The following is a 17,639-nucleotide window of genomic DNA, read 5'->3' as shown; positions in this document are numbered from 1 at the left end:
ATTTGCAATTCCGACATTTTTAAATCACGGTTATTTGATGGAGTGCCCACCTCCGACCCAGTTCATACTTTAATTACAATCAATTACTGTACAACACACAGATCTGTTTAGCATACATGCCGCAACGTTAAATCTGGTAGCAAATGGACAAAATCGGGGACCAAAATGGCCCTCAAATGTTTGCTTCAAAGCAAAAATTTCATTTTCAAAACGGACCTTTTTTGAAACGTTTACAAAATGTTCACAACAGTAATAATTTCTAAATTATAACATTTTTTCTTGCCTTTAGCATATTTCAATAATGAAACATTTAACAAAATAATGTATTCATGTTATTTATTATATTTGCCATGACAATAATATATATTTCAAGTCAAACTGGAATGAACTAAAATGACAGTAATATGTTCAGCATCTTAAAGACACACCATAAGTTTTGCTAGTTTTGCATATTTATTTCATTTTGTCAAGAAAAACAAAACTGTATGTATAAAATTATATAAACCAAATTAAAGGAATGCAAATAATTGTGTTTTTTTATAAGGTGTGACTGTACACTGAAGGAAGCAGCGTCTGGGTAAGAAAAACACACTAGTGTGTTTTTAAGGGGTGTGGCATAGGGACAGAGGTCAAAAGATGAAGTCCCTGTGAGTGTTCTCATTCTGAATTTGTGTTTTTGTGCCCCTAAGCCAAGGGTGTCAAACTGATTTTTATCGTGGGCCACATTGTACTTATAGTGTCTGTTAGAGGGCCGGAATAGATCTAAAAATAGTCTAAAAAAAAGCTCCAATTTAAACGTATCCATTTAATTTCTCTAAAATCCTGAACATTTAGGACTTAAAAATAGAAAAAACTTGTGTCTAATATGCACCGTTTTTGCTGGTTTACATCTTTACCTAGTTTTGATAAAACAGGCCGATAAAAACTGTTCAAAAGATAGATCGGGAACAGAAATTGGTTGTTTTTGATGACAATCTGCAAGTTTAGCTAGAAACTTGAAATCAAATCAGCATTTGGCGGGCCACATATAATGATGTGGCGGGCCGGTTCTGGCCCCCGGGCCTTGAGTTTGACACCTGTGCCCTAAGCAAATGGCTTTGAGTGCCCATTTCTGCAAAACACACTCCACTAAACCCACACCACAATTCCTAGCTGGCATGCAACAACATGAAAGGTGTACATTGATTTAATGTCATTTCCCCAGCACTAGACTGCAATACCCAATTACGTCCACTAGAGAGCATCATTGTGTTTCAGACAGCGTCAACCCCTAAAGCCTTTTATAGAAAAAAAAAAACTATTGGTTTCTGAGACAAGTTACACAAAACGAAATTCATATTTGAATACATATCATCTGTCACATATACAAGTAAAAAGAAAAACAACACATTTATCTCTTAAAGGGACAGTGTGTAAGATTGAGAGTGTTTTGTATTACGGACAGCAGGAGGTGCTGCAGGTGCTGCATTTATCATTGTTCGTGGCTATAACAAACATGGCCGCCTCTGGATTCTTACAATGCCAGAATAAAGTGACGGTTGAAATATACTGTTGTAATTCAGTCATTGTTAAAGTGTTTTTGTCGTCGGGCGGTCCGTCGTCAAAACATCGGTCAATCATCTGTCAGTACCGACGGACTGCCCGCCTCTGCATTAACATTAGCTAGCAGTTCAGTCGTTACTTAATAGTTTTTCAGGCACTAGACCAAAGCACCATTCAAACAGAGCATCCAAATTTTGCACATTTGTAAATGACAATGATTGTAAAGCTGTCTACTGGCTGTTTTTTTTTTTGGTTTTTTTTTGTTACCTTGGACTTACATACAGTCCAGTCTACAGTGGGCTGTAACTTTCTGAGCTCATCTCACACTGTTTTCCACCTATTAGACATGAAAAATATTTTTTTAACCCTACAGTATGGATAAAATTAACTGTAGGTTTGATTATTAGCTTCATTTTTATTTGTAACGACTGCAATGCATTGATCAATCAATTTTAACCCACACTGAGAGGCATATTTAATTTTTTTAAGACATGATATGCAAATTCACGATTGTGTGAATTTCAGTAAACAGATATTTGACGTTCATTTCCTTTTGGGTTCAGTCCATCAGTTCAATGAGGACAAAGTTCTAAACCACCGCAGTTGTGGTAAACTGGTTACTGCAAATCATTTTGAAGGCGTATGCTTTTGAAATGATCTGCCAACATTGACGCCCAGTGCCACCCAACATTAGATGGTTAACAAACCCTAATCCAACAATGCTTTGCACTGGTTAAGGGGTACTTGGCTGAAAAGATATTTCACAGGGGGTACATCACTGAAAAAAGGTTGAGAACCACAATCAATGAAACGAAGAGAGACAGAGTAAGATGCTATGAAAGTATATATTCTGAGTTAGAACTGCTATTTAACTCTTAAGTATTCTGTTGAAAATATCCATCCTTTTTTTTATCTTAAATACCATCCATTTTCTATAAATATGTTGATTCTAATCATGCAGGCGTGCAGTCTGTTGAAGATACAATATTGCTGTAGTAGGCAATTAAAATAGAATTTAAAAAAATGTCCATATACCAACTTTCTGCGTAATTATCTGATGTTATGAACAGCATCTTATAGTTCAGTGTGGCTTATCCATGACGAAAGAATGTTTTGGGCACAGGTTTTGCTGCTATGGCTTATACTGTATACCAGCGTATCTTACAGCCTGAAAATAATATAACCGTAATTGTTTTTTTTTTTTTTTTTTTGGCCATTGCTACCTTACGTACTGTCCTCAGGCAGGAATGCAAGCAGGAAAGGTACAAATGACCTTAAACTTGCCAGGGAAGATGACTGAAATGTTTAAAACACACCCAGCCTGATATATAAGTCATTGTTCCCAAGCGGTGACATTATCTCGCACTGAGAAGAAGAAATCATGAGGGCCCAAATCATCTTTGTGCTGCTGGCGTTGGCTGTCCTGTCTGCCTGTTTCACAGATGCTTCTGGTATGCCCGCTCAATAGGAATAAATGGGAGGGGCACGCACAGTTTGGGAGCGTGGAAAACTTTATGATGATATTCACAAAAGTGAGACCTAAATGTTTATTGTTCTTCCAACAGCGCGCAAGTTCGAGGAGAAAGCCAAGTTTGAGAATGGGATCAAAGGTGAATTTTGACATTTAAAAAGCACCTATTTGCCATTTTTCATCAAAAAGTTTATGTCGTTGAAATTTGTTTCGCAGATTTTATTCTTTATTTTGGGTAAAGGGAAAACAGAGAAAAAAATGTTGTTGGGATCTTAACGTTTGGAAGGCTGCAACATTGACATTGAAATTAATATTTTCTTTTCCTCCGACAGGACCAGTGTTTGAATTGGGATATTGCATCACCTGTCTATAAAGTGGTTCATATTCAAAGATGGTGGCAATCACAGAAAATCTTAAAAAGGGCTAGCTGAAGTGTATCCAGAAATTCCCAAAAAGGTTGCTTCAGAGCAAAATATAGACTAACAAGACAAATTGGACTATAAAGATATGGCTTCCAAATGTTATTTTGCAGAATGAAAAATATCTCAATTCTTGTCATTCTGGACATGGGTTTATTGGATTTTTTTTGTGAAACAACATGTAATATGTATGCCAAGCCCACCAAATTTCATATGCCTAAAAGGAGTAGATAGGGATCATGGGAAGTGATCCTGTTTTGTTGTTTTGTTGGCAAACTGCCGCCAAGCTCCGTCCACAAGCAATTTACAGTTCAATGCATTAATCGCTTCATGACTTCACAATGTGCCTTGTATACCTTATTTCAATTTGGTAGCAAATGGGCCAAATCTCTTGGACCAGTTAGCCTTTGACAGATCACTGGAAAATGTCGAAATGAGCCTGGAATAGCCAAACAAATTAGTGATTCAAATTTGATAAGATAAAATAAACTACCTGTATCTAAGACCAGAATGTCTATGAGGGATCCTAGAAAGTTCAAACAAAAAAAAACAAAACATCACGAGTAATTACCATAATTGTCTTCATAGACTTAAACATCTAGAAGAATGAAAACGCTTGGAAGAGTACCAGATACAATCCGACTTGCCTCATTGTACTCAACAAGATTGATTAGTCTTTGTTAGAATGGTTTTTACTGCAGTAATTAAATAAATTAATTTGGCTCCAATCAATTTAAAAAAAAGAAAACTAACCTAGCTGGAAGCAGAAAACCAAAAATATAGCATTGACTCTGCCTTTTCTGTAAACAGGAGAAGGGGGTGCACTTCTCTTTCTGCCCTAAAGAGTGAAAGAAAGTCAACTGATCACAAAGTAGAACGAGTCTGTCAGCGGGGCCAATCAACTCAAAATAAAAAATAGAAAAAAACATTACTCAAGACATGCCAACCAGGTTTCAGATGCTTAAGCAATGCTGGCTACAGAGATTGCAAAAGGGTTTACAAATGGAAAAAAATATATATATATTTTTCAAAATATTTTAAAATGTGTTTTACAGTAAGACCTTATTTTTTTCAGTGAAAATAAACAAGCAAGAAATTGCCGTGACTCCACTTCTCAGACACCCTGTAGACATCCACTCTGCATTTAGCAAAACCATGGTGCAAATTGATCATTTTACCATATGTAAACAAAAGTTCTCCAATTTCTTTCCAGTTGAAAAGCCCCAACAAGAAGTCAGGAAAGGATTCCCACCCAGCCGAGCATCACGCGACCTACATGACCGAGCATACAAACCAGGAAAAAGCAAAAAGCCAGGGACCGGATGATTTTGATCATCATTCTGTGATTCTGTCTGTTTGAAAACTCACAATAAACTTTTCCTTTGCTTATGCATTGACAGAATAACTCAAAGATCAAACGACGCCAGCAGATAGATAGATAGATGGATGGATGGAGATAGATAGATAGATAGATAGATAGATAGATAGATAGATAGATAGATAGATAGATAGATAGATAGATAGATAGATAGATAGATAGATAGATAGATAGATAGATAGATAGATAGATAGATAGATAGATAGATAGATAGATAGATAGATAGATAGATAGATAGATAGATAGATAGATAGATTACCTCAACTGCAATTTTCTTCCAACTGTTTATTGAACGTTTTTCAAAGAAACATGATTAAATACAGCAATTTGCTCCCAAAATTGCACACACATATTAAAAATAAAATAGTATAGTAAGTGCTACGTATATATTATATACATGTATACAATCAGAAAACATCATAAATAAAAAATATAGAAAGGATTTCATTACCTTTGAGTGGTGCTTGTTATGCCCATATTCCCTAATAAGGGTAGCCTTGGCTAGGCTAGCGTCGTTTTTCTTGATTATCTCCAGCTTTGTTTCCATATAAATCATCTTCTCACTTCTCTCTTTAACATCACTAACAATCTTTGGGACCCATGGGACCCATTGAAGTTGGAATTAAGCAGTAAAATGCACCATAAATACGGTTTACGGTAACCATAAGGTTAAAATCCGTTAAGAACAAAGCTTTACTTTTCTGCCATTTTGAAATGAGTGAGGCCGACCAATAGCAGACCAGCATCTCTGTCATGTGACGGCAACAGAAAAAAAGTGCAACTACCTAAAAACGCCTGCAGATGGAGACAAAACAAAACAAATACAGCCAACCCCCTAGGGTCATGACAGTTGTTTTTGTCGCAAAGCCGGGAAAATATCGTACTCAGTATTCCACGTGTGTGTGTGTGTGTATATATGTGTGTATGTATATATATATATATATATATATATATATATATATATATATATATATATATATATATATATATATATATATATATATATATATATATATATATATATATTTCTTAAACGTGACAATTAAATTGTTAATAACTATTGAAAACACATTTTTTAAATCACCCATTAACCAGCATTCTATCACCTGGGGAGGGGGGGGGGGGGCATTAGTACCAGTACATACTATCCTCAGGCAGGAATGCAAGCAGGAAAGATAAAATGACCTTTAAAGTTGCCAGGAAAGATGATCCAATTATTTAAAACACACCCAGCTTGATATATAAGTCACTGATCCCAGGCCGTGATACAGTGAGCTGACTTAGTTCTGCATTGAGAAGAAGAAATCATGAGGGCCCAAATCATCTTTGTGCTGCTGGCGTTGGCTGTCCTGACTGCCTGTTTCACAGATGCTTCTGGTATGCCCACTCAATAGGAATAAATGGGAGGGGCACGCACAATTTGGGAGCGTGGAAAACTTTGTAACGATATTCACAAAAGTGACACTTAAATGTTTATTTTTCTTCCAACAGCGCGTAAGATCAAGGTGAAAGCCAAGTTTGAGAATGGGATCAAAGGTGAGTCTTAAAATTTGAGCAGCAAGCAACCATTTGCCATTTTTCATCAAATGCTTAATGGCATTCAAATGTGCTCCACAGATTATGGAATTTCATTAATTATTTTGAGTAAAGAGATTATGGAGAAAAAGTGGTTGGTATCTATAAGTCTGCAAAATTGATGATATACAAAGCAGTTAGAAATTAATTGGTAGCAATTACAGAAAATCTTAAATGACTGTCTCAAATGTATCCGGAAATGCCCAAAACGGTTGCTTCAGAGCAAAATATAGACTAACAAGACATATTAGACTATAAACACATGGCTGTCAAATTTTATTTTGCCGAATGAAAACTAGATTCGAGGAATGAATTGTTTATTTTGGCCACAACTTAAAACAGCTCAATTCCTTTCCTTCTGGAGATGGGTTTTTCCACACGTATATGTGAAACAACACATAATATGCATGCCAAGCCAACCAAGTGCTGGGGGCGGCATCGCTCGGTGGTAGAGTGACCGTCTCTCTGCTGAGAAGCTGTGGGTTCGATCCCCCGACCATCAAGACCAAGTGGAAGCGTCCTTGAGCAGTTTCTCCTGATGTTGCGTCATCAGTCAGTAAATGACTAGTTAGTGTAAAGCATTTTTGAGTACCAAGGTAGAAAAAATCTATATAAGTGAAAGTTCGTTAACCAAATGTTATGTGCCTAAAAGGGATAGGGGTTTTGGGAGGTGATCCTGTTTTTTTCTTTAGTTTGGTTGTCAAACTGCCGCCAAGCAATTTACAATTCAAAGCATTCATTGAATCACAATATGCCTTGTATACGTAATTTCAACCTGGTAGCAAATGGGCCAAATCTGTTGGACCAGTTAGCCTTTGACAGATCACTGGAAAATGTCAAAATGAGCCTGGAATAGCTAAACAAATAAGTGACTCAAATTTAATAACAAGATAAACTAAGACCAGCTTGACTTTGAGGAATCCTGGAAAGTTCAAACAAAAAAAAAAAAAACCAACAAAATGTCAAGTCTAATTACCATAATTACGTTAATAAACTTAAACATCTGGAAGAATGAAAAAGCTTGGAAGAGTACCAGATACAATCCGACTCGCCTCATTGTACTCAACATGATTGATAGGTCTTCATTAGCATGCATTTTACTGCATTTTAATGAAATTATTTTGGCTCCAATCAACTTTGTAAAAACAAAACAAAAAAAAACAACAACAAAAACAAGCTGACTGGAACCAGCTAACAAAACAACATTGACTCTGCCTTTTTTGTAAATAGGACATGGGCATCTAATTTCCATGATCAGAAAGTGCACTTCACTCTTTCTGCCATTAAGAGTGAAAGAAAGTCTACAAATTACAAGTTACAAAGTAGAACGAGTTTGGTGGGGGCCAAAGGGATCCAAAAATATATATATATATATATATACCGTAATAGTTACTGTTGACATGCCAACCAGGTTTCAGATGCTTAAGAAACGCAGGCTATAGATATTGCATTTTTTAAAAAAGGGTTTAAATATAGATGAATGAAAAATTAAAACACTTTCAAAACATATTGGAAAGTGCTTTATAGTAAGACCTTATTTTTTCAGTGAAAAGCAAGAAGCAAGAAATTGTGGTAACTCCTCTCTACATCCAGCAAATGCATGGTACAAATTGGTCATGTAATCATGTGCAAAATGTTTTGTTTACAAATTCTTTGCAGCTGAAAAAGAAGAGCCTCAGCAAGAAGTCGGGAAAGGCTTCCCAAGTGGCCAAGCAGCACCTAACCGACAATATACAACAACCCCAACAATAGGAAAGCAAAAAAACGCATGATTTTGATGATCATTCTGTGATTTTGTCAAAATTTCAAAACTCAAAATAAACTTCCTAAAATAACCCAAAGATTGAATGACACCAGCATACATAAACGGATAGATCTATCTGTTTCCCAGTCCATCCTCATAACACAACATATATATATATATATATATATATATATATATATATATATATATATATATATATATATATATATATATATATATATATATATATATACACACATACATACATATATATATATATATATATATATATATATATATTATATATATAGCGATGTGTATATATATATATATATATATATATAAAAAAAAAATATATATATATATATATATATATATATATATATATATATATATATATATATATATAGCGATGTATATATATATATATATATATATATATATAATTTGAGTTGTGGTCTATGTACATATAATTACTGTGACACACATTGAACTTTCCCGCAATGAAATTCATTGTATTGGCACATGACAGAAATACAGCATGTGCAGGAGACAACTCAACGGCGCTTGTAAAAAACAATGAAATGATAAAACTCAAAAACTAGTTCAACTTAAATCTTTGAACTTGAGCTAGACAGGTAGCCGTTATGAAAGCGCTATATAAAGTTGCGTTAAGTAAATTGAAAGATTTGGTTGTCACATTAGCCACTTTCTAAATCGTAGCTGCTGCAAACTGATGTGTTAGTGTGGATGTGTTTGTGTTTGTGATGGGACTGTGTTTATACTTCCATGTATTTTGAGATGACATGTTTTTTTTTTTTTTTTTACCTGTCCATGACACAGGACTTACATACAGTCCATTCCACACCTCCTTCTTTTACACCAATTAGACATGATTTTTTTTTTTTTTAAATTACAGTATGGGTAAAATAAACATTGTAGTTTGGATTCAGGATTGTGTGAATTTCAGTTAAGAGATATTTGACATTCATTTCCTTTTGGGTTCGGTCCATCAGTTCAACGAGCCAAAGTTCTAAACCACCGGAATTGTGGTAAACAATTTCATGCAAATCATTTTGAAGGCGTATGCTTTCGAATTGATCTGCCAACTTTGACGCCCAGTGCCACACAACATTAGATGATTAACAAACCCTAACCCCAAAATGCTTTGCACTGGTTAAGGGGTACTTGGCTGAAAAGATATAGGGGGTACATCACTGAAAAAAGTTTGAGAACCACTGTTCTAAAACAATCAATGAAACGAAGAGAGACAGAGGAAGCTGCTATGGAAGTATATGTTCTGAGTTTGAACTGCTATTTAACTCTAAAGTATTCTGTTGAAAATATCCATCCTTTTTTTTTAACTCTATTCTGTTGCTAATGTTGACAGTATCCATCCTTTTATATCTTAAATACCATCCATTTTTCCATGAATATGTTGCCGTAATAGCTAATTTAAAAAAAGTTATTTAAAAAATTTTAAAAAACTAACAACTTCCATATAGCAACTTTCTGCTAACTATCTGATGTTATGACTTGTGGTTTTGTAGTCCGTTGCAGGTTATTCATGACAAAATAAATGTTTTGGGCTCAGATTTTGCTGCTGCGGCTTTCAGGGTGTCCCCTGCCTCGTGCTGGACGTCAACTGGGTTAGGCACCAGCTAGTCTGCAACCCTTGTGAGGATAAGCCGCAATAGATTATGGATGATTTACATAAATTACTTTAATTACTTAATTGTATGGGCAGATGACAGAAATATGTGCTGGAGACAATTCAACGTCACTTGTTAAAACAATGAAAATATGCAACTCTAAAACTGGTAAACAGTATATTTAAAAAGGAAAATAACACATACATCTCTTAATGTTTCATCCTAAATATTGCTTTTTACATCGTGTGCAGTATAAATTTCATTTCATGAAAGCACGACTCCGAAACGCAGTGCAAGCATTGACGACCTCCCAGCCATGGTCAGCTTGTAAGTTTGTCTTCGCGTTTCTTTTCCAATAATAAATTCTTTTGTATCGACGTGAACGCCAATGCTGAGAGTTGCGTTGGTCCAATTTTGTTCATCTTCGGCTACTGTGGGTTAAAAAAAATAAAATAAATAAAACATTTGCATTTTCTGCTAAATGTCTACAGGTCTGGCTTCGATGTACGCTATGCCTCATGGTTGCGAAAGAATGAGCTAACGTTAGCTAATGGTTGTTGCTTGTTCCTTCCTTGTTGTTTTGCAGTTTGTCTCACTGTGTTGTAGTCTCCTGGCTCCAGATATTCCCCAGTCTTCCAGTATTGACCCCCTGTTGTTTCTCGTGAGTTATGTTCCATTCTACTTTGTTTGTTACTTTGTCTGGATTTTTGTTATTTGTTGCTCCTGCCTCATTTTGTTATTAAACTTCAGTTTTTTTTTAACTATTTCCTCTCAGCTTCCCTGCATTTTTGGGTCCTCCTCCCTCATAATACCCCGTCATGACAATTATACAGTGGTTATGATAATGATGTCAGGCCAGCAGAAAAGGCCTTGCTGGCCCTGACAGCCAATCACTGACAATACAGAAGTACTGCCCACCTCTGCATAAACCTCTGCATGAGCTAGCAGTTGGTTGTTTAGCTACCAGATCAAGACACCATTTTATCAGACCTCCTTAGTTGTATGAGGTATATCTGCAAGTAGCAATGATGGTAAAGCCGTATATCACTTGCTTTTAATATCTGGTTTTGCTTTCAGTATTTTCTGACTTTCAGTAAACATGCTGAACCTGATATTCATTTCTTTGTGGGTTCAGTCCAGCAGTTCAATGTGGGAAAGTTCTAAAACACCGCAGTTGTGGTAAATGAGTTCTTGCTAATCATTTTGAAGGTGCGTGCCATTGAAAAGCTCTGCCAACTTCGACATCCAGTGCCACCCAACATTGAATGATACAAAAAAAACACAAAAAAGTTGATACTGCACCAAACGAAGATAAAACAGCCTGCTTTGCATATTGCTGTCACTCGGGCAGGACTTCACAATCCATCCACCCCGAACTGGTTGCCAGCCAATTGCATGGTCCACAGAGACGAAAAACTATTTACGTACACAATCACACCTTGGTACAGTTTTGGAATGCCGGAATGCAATCAGGACAGGTAATAGTGACCTTTAAAGTTGCCAGGTGATGATTGAAATGTTTAAAACACACCCAGCTTGATACTGTATATAAGTCACTGGACCCAGGCAGTGACATATAGTGAGTGACATTGTCCTGCACTGAGAAGAAGAAATCATGAGGGCCAAAATTGTCTTCGTGCTGCTGGCGTTGGCGGTCCTGAGCGTCTGTATCACAGATACTTCTGGTATGCTCACACAATAGGGATTAATGGGAAAGGGCACGCAAAATTGGGGAGCGGGAAAACTCGATGACGGAATTCACAAAACTGAGACGTTAAAATTTGTTCCATAGGATGTGAAATTTTATGAAATATTGTGCATATAGAGATCATGGAAAAAAAAAAGTGGTTGGTTGCTACAAGCTTGGAAGGCTACAAAATTGATGATATTCAAAGCAATTACAAATTGTCTGCTTTTCTTCATAGAGGGCAAAAGTTTTCTCCGGGTCAGGGTGTCTATAATGTGGTTAATATTCAAAGATGGTAGCAATCACAGCAAATGTTAAGAACGACTGTCTGAAGTGTATCCGGAAATGTCCAAAATGGTTAGTCTAATATATTAGACTAATGAGAAATCCATCACAATTTTGCCTTAAGAGTTTTCTTGGGTGTGCATTTTGGGACTTTTTGTGGGTTTTATCAGGACTTATATCGCTGCTAAATTTTAAGTTACTGAGTCATACTAGCATCGTGGAATGAATCGTTTGGTTTGTCCAAAATGTAAAGTAATGTATGACAATGCATTTTTTGCTTGAAAGTCAAGTTTGAGTCATTTAGAAATGGTTTGCTTTTCTTCCTGCAGGGGGAAAGTTTCCTCCGGGTCAGGGTGAGTCATCGTTGGCCGCTGACATACTGCAAAATCTTAAGAATGACTGTCTGACGTGTATCGAGAAATGCCCAAAACTGTTGCTTTAGAGCATAGGTGTCGAACTCCATTCCTCGAGGGCCGGCATCCTGCATGTTTTCCGGTTTTCTTTCCCCAACACACCTGATTCAAATGATTAGCTCATTAGCAAGCTCTGCAGGAGCTTCAAAATGATCCTAATCATTTGAATCAGGTGTTTTTGAGGGAAAAGGTTCAAAAACATGTAGGATATCGGCCCTTGAGGCCCGGAGTTCGACACCTGTGCTTTAGAACAAAATATAGACAATCAAGAACTAGTAGACTAATAAGATATGGCTGCCAAATTTTAGGTTGGCCAATGAAAAATAGCTTCAAGGAGTGAATTGTTTAGTTGGGCCAAAAAGTAATGCATTACAATGCATTTTTAGCCTGAAAATGGGTTTATCCAAAGCAATTAGAAATTAATGTCTGCTTTTCTTCCTACAGATCCGGGTGAGGGTGAGTCATCGTTGAGTGCTGACATACCGCAACTTGGGATTTTTCATCACCTGTCTATTAAGTGGTTCAAATTTAAAGATGGTAGCAATCACAGAAGTGCTAAGAATGACTGTCTGACGTATATGAGTAAATGCCCAAAGTGGTTGTTTCAGATCAAAACAAGACATGTTCGACTATTAAGACACCGTCCCAATTTTGCATTAAGAATTTTCTTGGGCATGCATTTTGGGACCTTTTGTGGGTTTTATCATGACAGATATCACTGCTAAATTTTATGTCGCTGAGTCATACTAGCATTGAGAAATGAATTGTTTAGTTTGGCCCAAAAGTAACGTAATGTATTGCAATGCATTTTTAGCTTAAAAATGTAGTTGTACAACGCAATTAGAAAATAATGTCTGCTTTCCTTCCTACAGGTCCAAAGTTTCCTCCTGGTCAGGGTGAGTCATTTTTGGGTGCTGACATACTGCAATTTGGGATTTTGTATCATCTGTCTATAAAGTGGTTCAAATTCAAAGATTATGGCAATCAATTTTCAATCAAAAATTTTTAAGAAGGACTGTCAGAAGTGTATCCAGAAATTCCCTCAACGGGTGCTTTAGAGCAAAATATAGACAATCAAGACATGGTAAACTAGTAAGATATGGCTGCCAAATTTTAGGTTGCCCAATGAAAATTAGCTTCGAGGAATGAATTGTTTAGTTTGGCCAAAAAGTAGTGCATTATAATGCATTTTCAGCCCGAAAGTGGTGTTATACAAAGTAATTAGAAATTAATGTCTGCTTTTCTTCCTACAGATCCGGGTGAGGGTGAGTCATCATTGGGTGCTGACATACTGCAACTTGGAATTTTGCATCACCTGTCTATTAAGTGGTTCAAATTTAAAGATGGTAGCAATCACAGAAATGCTAAGAATGACTGTCTGACGTATATGAGTAAATGCCCAAAGTGGTTGTTTCAGATCAAAACAAGACATGTTCGACTATCAAGACACCGTCCCAATTTTGCATTAAGAATTTTCTTGGGCATGCATTTTGGGACCTTTTGTGGGTTTTATCATGACAGATATCACTGCTAAATTTTATGTCGCTGAGTCATACTAGCATTGAGAAATGAATTGTTTAGTTTGGCCCAAAAGTAACGAAATGTATTGCAATGCATTTTTAGCCTAAAAAATGTAGTTGTACAACGCAATTAGAAAATAATGTCTGCTTTCCTTCCTACAGGTCCAAAGTTTCCTCCTGGTCAGGGTGAGTCATTTTTGGGTGCTGACATACTGCAATTTGGGATTTTGTATCATCTGTCTATAAAGTGGTTCAAATTCAAAGGTTATGGCAATCAATTTTCAATCAAAAAATTTTAAGAAGGACTGTCGGAAGTGTATCCAGAAATGCCTGAAAATGGGTTTATACAAAGCAATTAGAAATTAATGTCTGCTTTTCTTCCTACAGATCCGGGTGAGGGTGAGTCATCGTTGGGTGCTGACATACCGCAACTTGAGATTTTGCATCACCTGTCTATAAAGTGGTTCATATTCAAAGATGTTAGCAATCACAGAAGACATTAAGAAGTACTGTCTAAAGTGTATCCAGAAATGGCCAAAATGGTTGCTTCAGATCAAAACAAGACAAGTTAGACATCCATCACAATTTTGCATTAAGAATTTTCTTGGGTGTGCATTTTGGGACTTTTTGTGGGTTTTTGTGGGGATGGTAGCAACCACGGAAAATCTGAAGTGGATCCAGATATATCCAAAACGGATATATATATTTTGCTTCACAGCAAGACTAATAAGAAGATATGGGTGCCAAATTTTATGTTGCTGAGTCATACTAGCATCTAGGAATGAATTGTTTAGTTTGGCCAAAAAGTCAAGTAATGCATTACAATGCATTTTTAGCCTGAAAGTGGTACCATACAAAGCAATTAGAAATTGATGTCTGCTTTTCTTCCTACAGGGCCAAAGTTTCCTCCTGGTCAGGGTGAGTTATTGTTGAGTGCTGTCATATTGCAACTTGGGATTTTGCATCAGCTGTCTATAAAGTGGTTCATATTCAAAGATGGTAGCAATCACAGATTTTAGGTGACCCAATGAAAATTACCTTTGAGGAATGAATTGTTTAGTTTGGCCAAAAAGTAATGAATTGCAATGTATTTTTAGCCTGAAAGTGGTGCTATACAAAGCAAGTAGATATTAATCTCTGCTTTTCTTCCAACAGATCCGGGTCAGGGTGAGTGCTGTCATATTACATTTTGGGATTTTGCATCACCTGTCTATAAAGTGCTTCATATTCAAAGATGGTAGCAATCACAGAAAATCTTCGGAAGGATTGTCTGAAGTGTATCTGGATATGCCCAAAACGGTTGCTTCAGAGCAAAATATAGACTAACAAGACATATTAGACCATTCAGATAAAACTGACAAATATTATGCTGCTGAATGAAAACTAGATTTGACGAATGAATTGTTTAGTTTGGCCACAAATTAAAACAGCTCAATTCCTCTCATTCTGGACAAGGGTTTATCAGACGTTTTTTGTGAAACAGCTCATAATACGTATGCCAAGCCCGCCAAATTTCATGTGCCTAAGGGATACTGGTTTGGGGAAGTGACAATTTCAATTTGGTAGCAAACGGGCCAAACAGTTGGAACAGTTTCCAGGATCACTGGAAAATGTCAAAGTGAACCTTGGAATAGCCAAACTAATACAATTAATTCAAATTTGCAAAGATAAACTATCTAAGACCAGTTTGTCTATAAGAGATCTGGAAAGGTAAGACAAAGACTCAAAGTGTCCTACCAAAAATGTAGCATAATTAACACAATTGACTTAATAGAATTCAACATCCGGGACAATGAAAAAGCTTGTAAGAGTATCAGAGACAATGCGGCTCACCTCAATGTACTCAAAATGATTGATGGGTCTTTATTGGAAGGCTTTTAATTAGCAGTACAGTACTTAACTTTGTAAAAATAAACAAACAAAAAACAACCTACCCTCGCTAAAACCAGATAACCAAAACAGCATTGAATCTGCCTTTCCCGTACACAGGAAAAGGCATATAGTATGTCATATTATCAGCGAGGAAAACACTTCCTCGTACTCCCATTAAAATAACAGTTTTCAGGAGTGCATTTCTCTCTCCAGCCTAAAGTGTAATTAAAATTCCACAGATCACAAACTGCAACGTAGAAAGAGTCTGCAAAGTAGACGGAGTTTGTCAAAGCCTTAATTAATTTTTCAGCGAAAAGCAACAAGCAAGAACTTGTGCTGACTCAGTCCTGCACTCAGCGTCGAATGCATGGTGCAAGTTGATCATTTATCCTTATCCAAAATGTTCTACAATATCTTTTCAGGTCAAGGGGTATGACCCAAATGAGAAGTCAGGAAAGGATTCCCACCCAGTTGAGCGTCCTACGACACCAAGGATACAGATCAAGATCAAAAGACAGACAAACAAAACAAAAACAAAACCAGATGATTCTGTGAAAACTCACAATAAACTATTCCTTGGCTTACGCAAATGGATGGATAGATGGATGGATGGATGGATGCATGGATCGAGATCGATCGATAGATCGTTAGATAAGTAGATAGATAGATAGATAGATAGATAGATAGATAGATAGATAGATAGATAGATAGATAGATAGATAGATAGATAGATTTTTTTGGATACCTAACGTCATTGTGTTATTGTAGCAGCAGGAGAACGTTGACATCTGTTTTGGTAATGACACAAGAACGAGAAACTCATAGGCCTTTGTCATGCAAACCTGTGGGAAACAATGCCATCTAACGGTGAAAGAGCGCAATTGCGGGCTTTTAAGGTGGAATGAAAGGCTGGATTCTCCGAAGCGCGCCCGCGAAGCTAACTTCAGCGTCGTTTCACTCGACTTTTCCATGTTTCCTTTTTCTCTTTTCTTTTGTTTTCAATGCATGGAAAGCAAATGAGGCAGGTGGACAATGCAGAGACGGCAGCATCAGTTCTAGTAGCCTGAACAATGTAAACACTGACAAACATGCAGTCATAGTTAAAACAGTTGCAAATAAACAATTATCATTTAGATATGAAACTAAAGATATTGCAAAATATATTATAGAGAAATACAACACACACACGTATATATATATATATATATATATATATATATATATATATATATATAAAATATGGGAAGACTAATAATACTTCTTTTTTATTTGCTACTTAATATAAAAATGAAAAGTTGTGTAGCGTGCCATAAAAAAGCAACAACAAAAACCACATTTACCAGAATGCTTGCCTCACCAGGGCGCAAATTGACAGCTAGACAAAATCTGTGATAAACTTGTGATAAATGAAACCAAAGAAGCGATCAAAGTGTGCGGCATTCATCAAATCAAACGACACAACCGAAGTACACTCGCATGTAGTGACGTGCCAGCATCCTTGTGCGTTTTGAATGAATCCAACAATACGATCAAGCCAGAAAGCGTCAACCAGCGAACGCTAGCGTAAAGTTCTTTCATGCAGCGAAAACCCAATCCAAACCAAAACAACCAAAGCGGGCTGACGCACACCTTTAAGAAAACACGATGCATACTGTTCGGGTGAAGTTTGTTCTGAGAAACGACTTTAAGTTTAGGACTTCCTCCTTGAACAAAGATGCCTCACCCTTTTCGTAGAAATCTGAGTACTGAACAGGTAACCTGATGGCATTTACCTGAATTCTTCAAATTTCCATTCTAATTAAAAACACAAGAAGAGCTTTGATTCTTGCTCCTCAACAGTCCAAGAAGATAGACATAACTTGTTTTTAAACGGCTTACTGTATTCTGTAAGGTATGTACACTATACAGTACTGTATGTATGTGTCAAGTAGTGAAAAGTAGAGGGTAAATACAGACTATTCGTTTTGAACCTATGGATTTTAGATGGTTGAGATGTTTCAGACACGCCCAACATGGTATAAAAAAAGGTTTGGTCCAAACTGACGACAAACAGCGAGCTGACGTTGTCCTGCGTTGAGAAG

At 36.5% G+C, this 17,639-nt stretch overlaps 2 long non-coding RNA genes across 2 annotated transcripts; both read left to right on the top strand.

The window, feature by feature from the left end:
- Positions 1-6,087: 6,087 nt before the first annotated feature.
- Positions 6,088-8,270, top strand: LOC148419997 (uncharacterized). Its single transcript, XR_015866292.1, has 3 exons — positions 6,088-6,187; positions 6,302-6,346; positions 8,045-8,270. It is a non-coding gene; the product is annotated as an uncharacterized LOC148419997 (long non-coding RNA).
- A 3,097-nt stretch (positions 8,271-11,367) lies between these two features.
- On the top strand, positions 11,368-16,129 carry LOC148419996 (uncharacterized). Its single transcript, XR_015866434.1, has 10 exons — positions 11,368-11,466; positions 12,083-12,106; positions 12,611-12,622; positions 13,039-13,062; positions 13,420-13,431; positions 13,849-13,872; positions 14,074-14,085; positions 14,581-14,604; positions 14,842-14,853; positions 15,981-16,129. It is a non-coding gene; the product is annotated as an uncharacterized LOC148419996 (long non-coding RNA).
- Positions 16,130-17,639: the final 1,510 nt, after the last annotated feature.

This window comes from Hippichthys cyanospilos, chromosome 8 (assembly GCF_059441005.1).
Source record: "Hippichthys cyanospilos isolate Australia breed blue-spotted pipefish chromosome 8, RoL_Hcya_1.0, whole genome shotgun sequence".
In the NCBI taxonomy this organism is placed as follows: Eukaryota; Metazoa; Chordata; class Actinopteri; order Syngnathiformes; family Syngnathidae; genus Hippichthys; species Hippichthys cyanospilos.
This window is presented reverse-complemented; position numbering and strand designations above follow the sequence as displayed.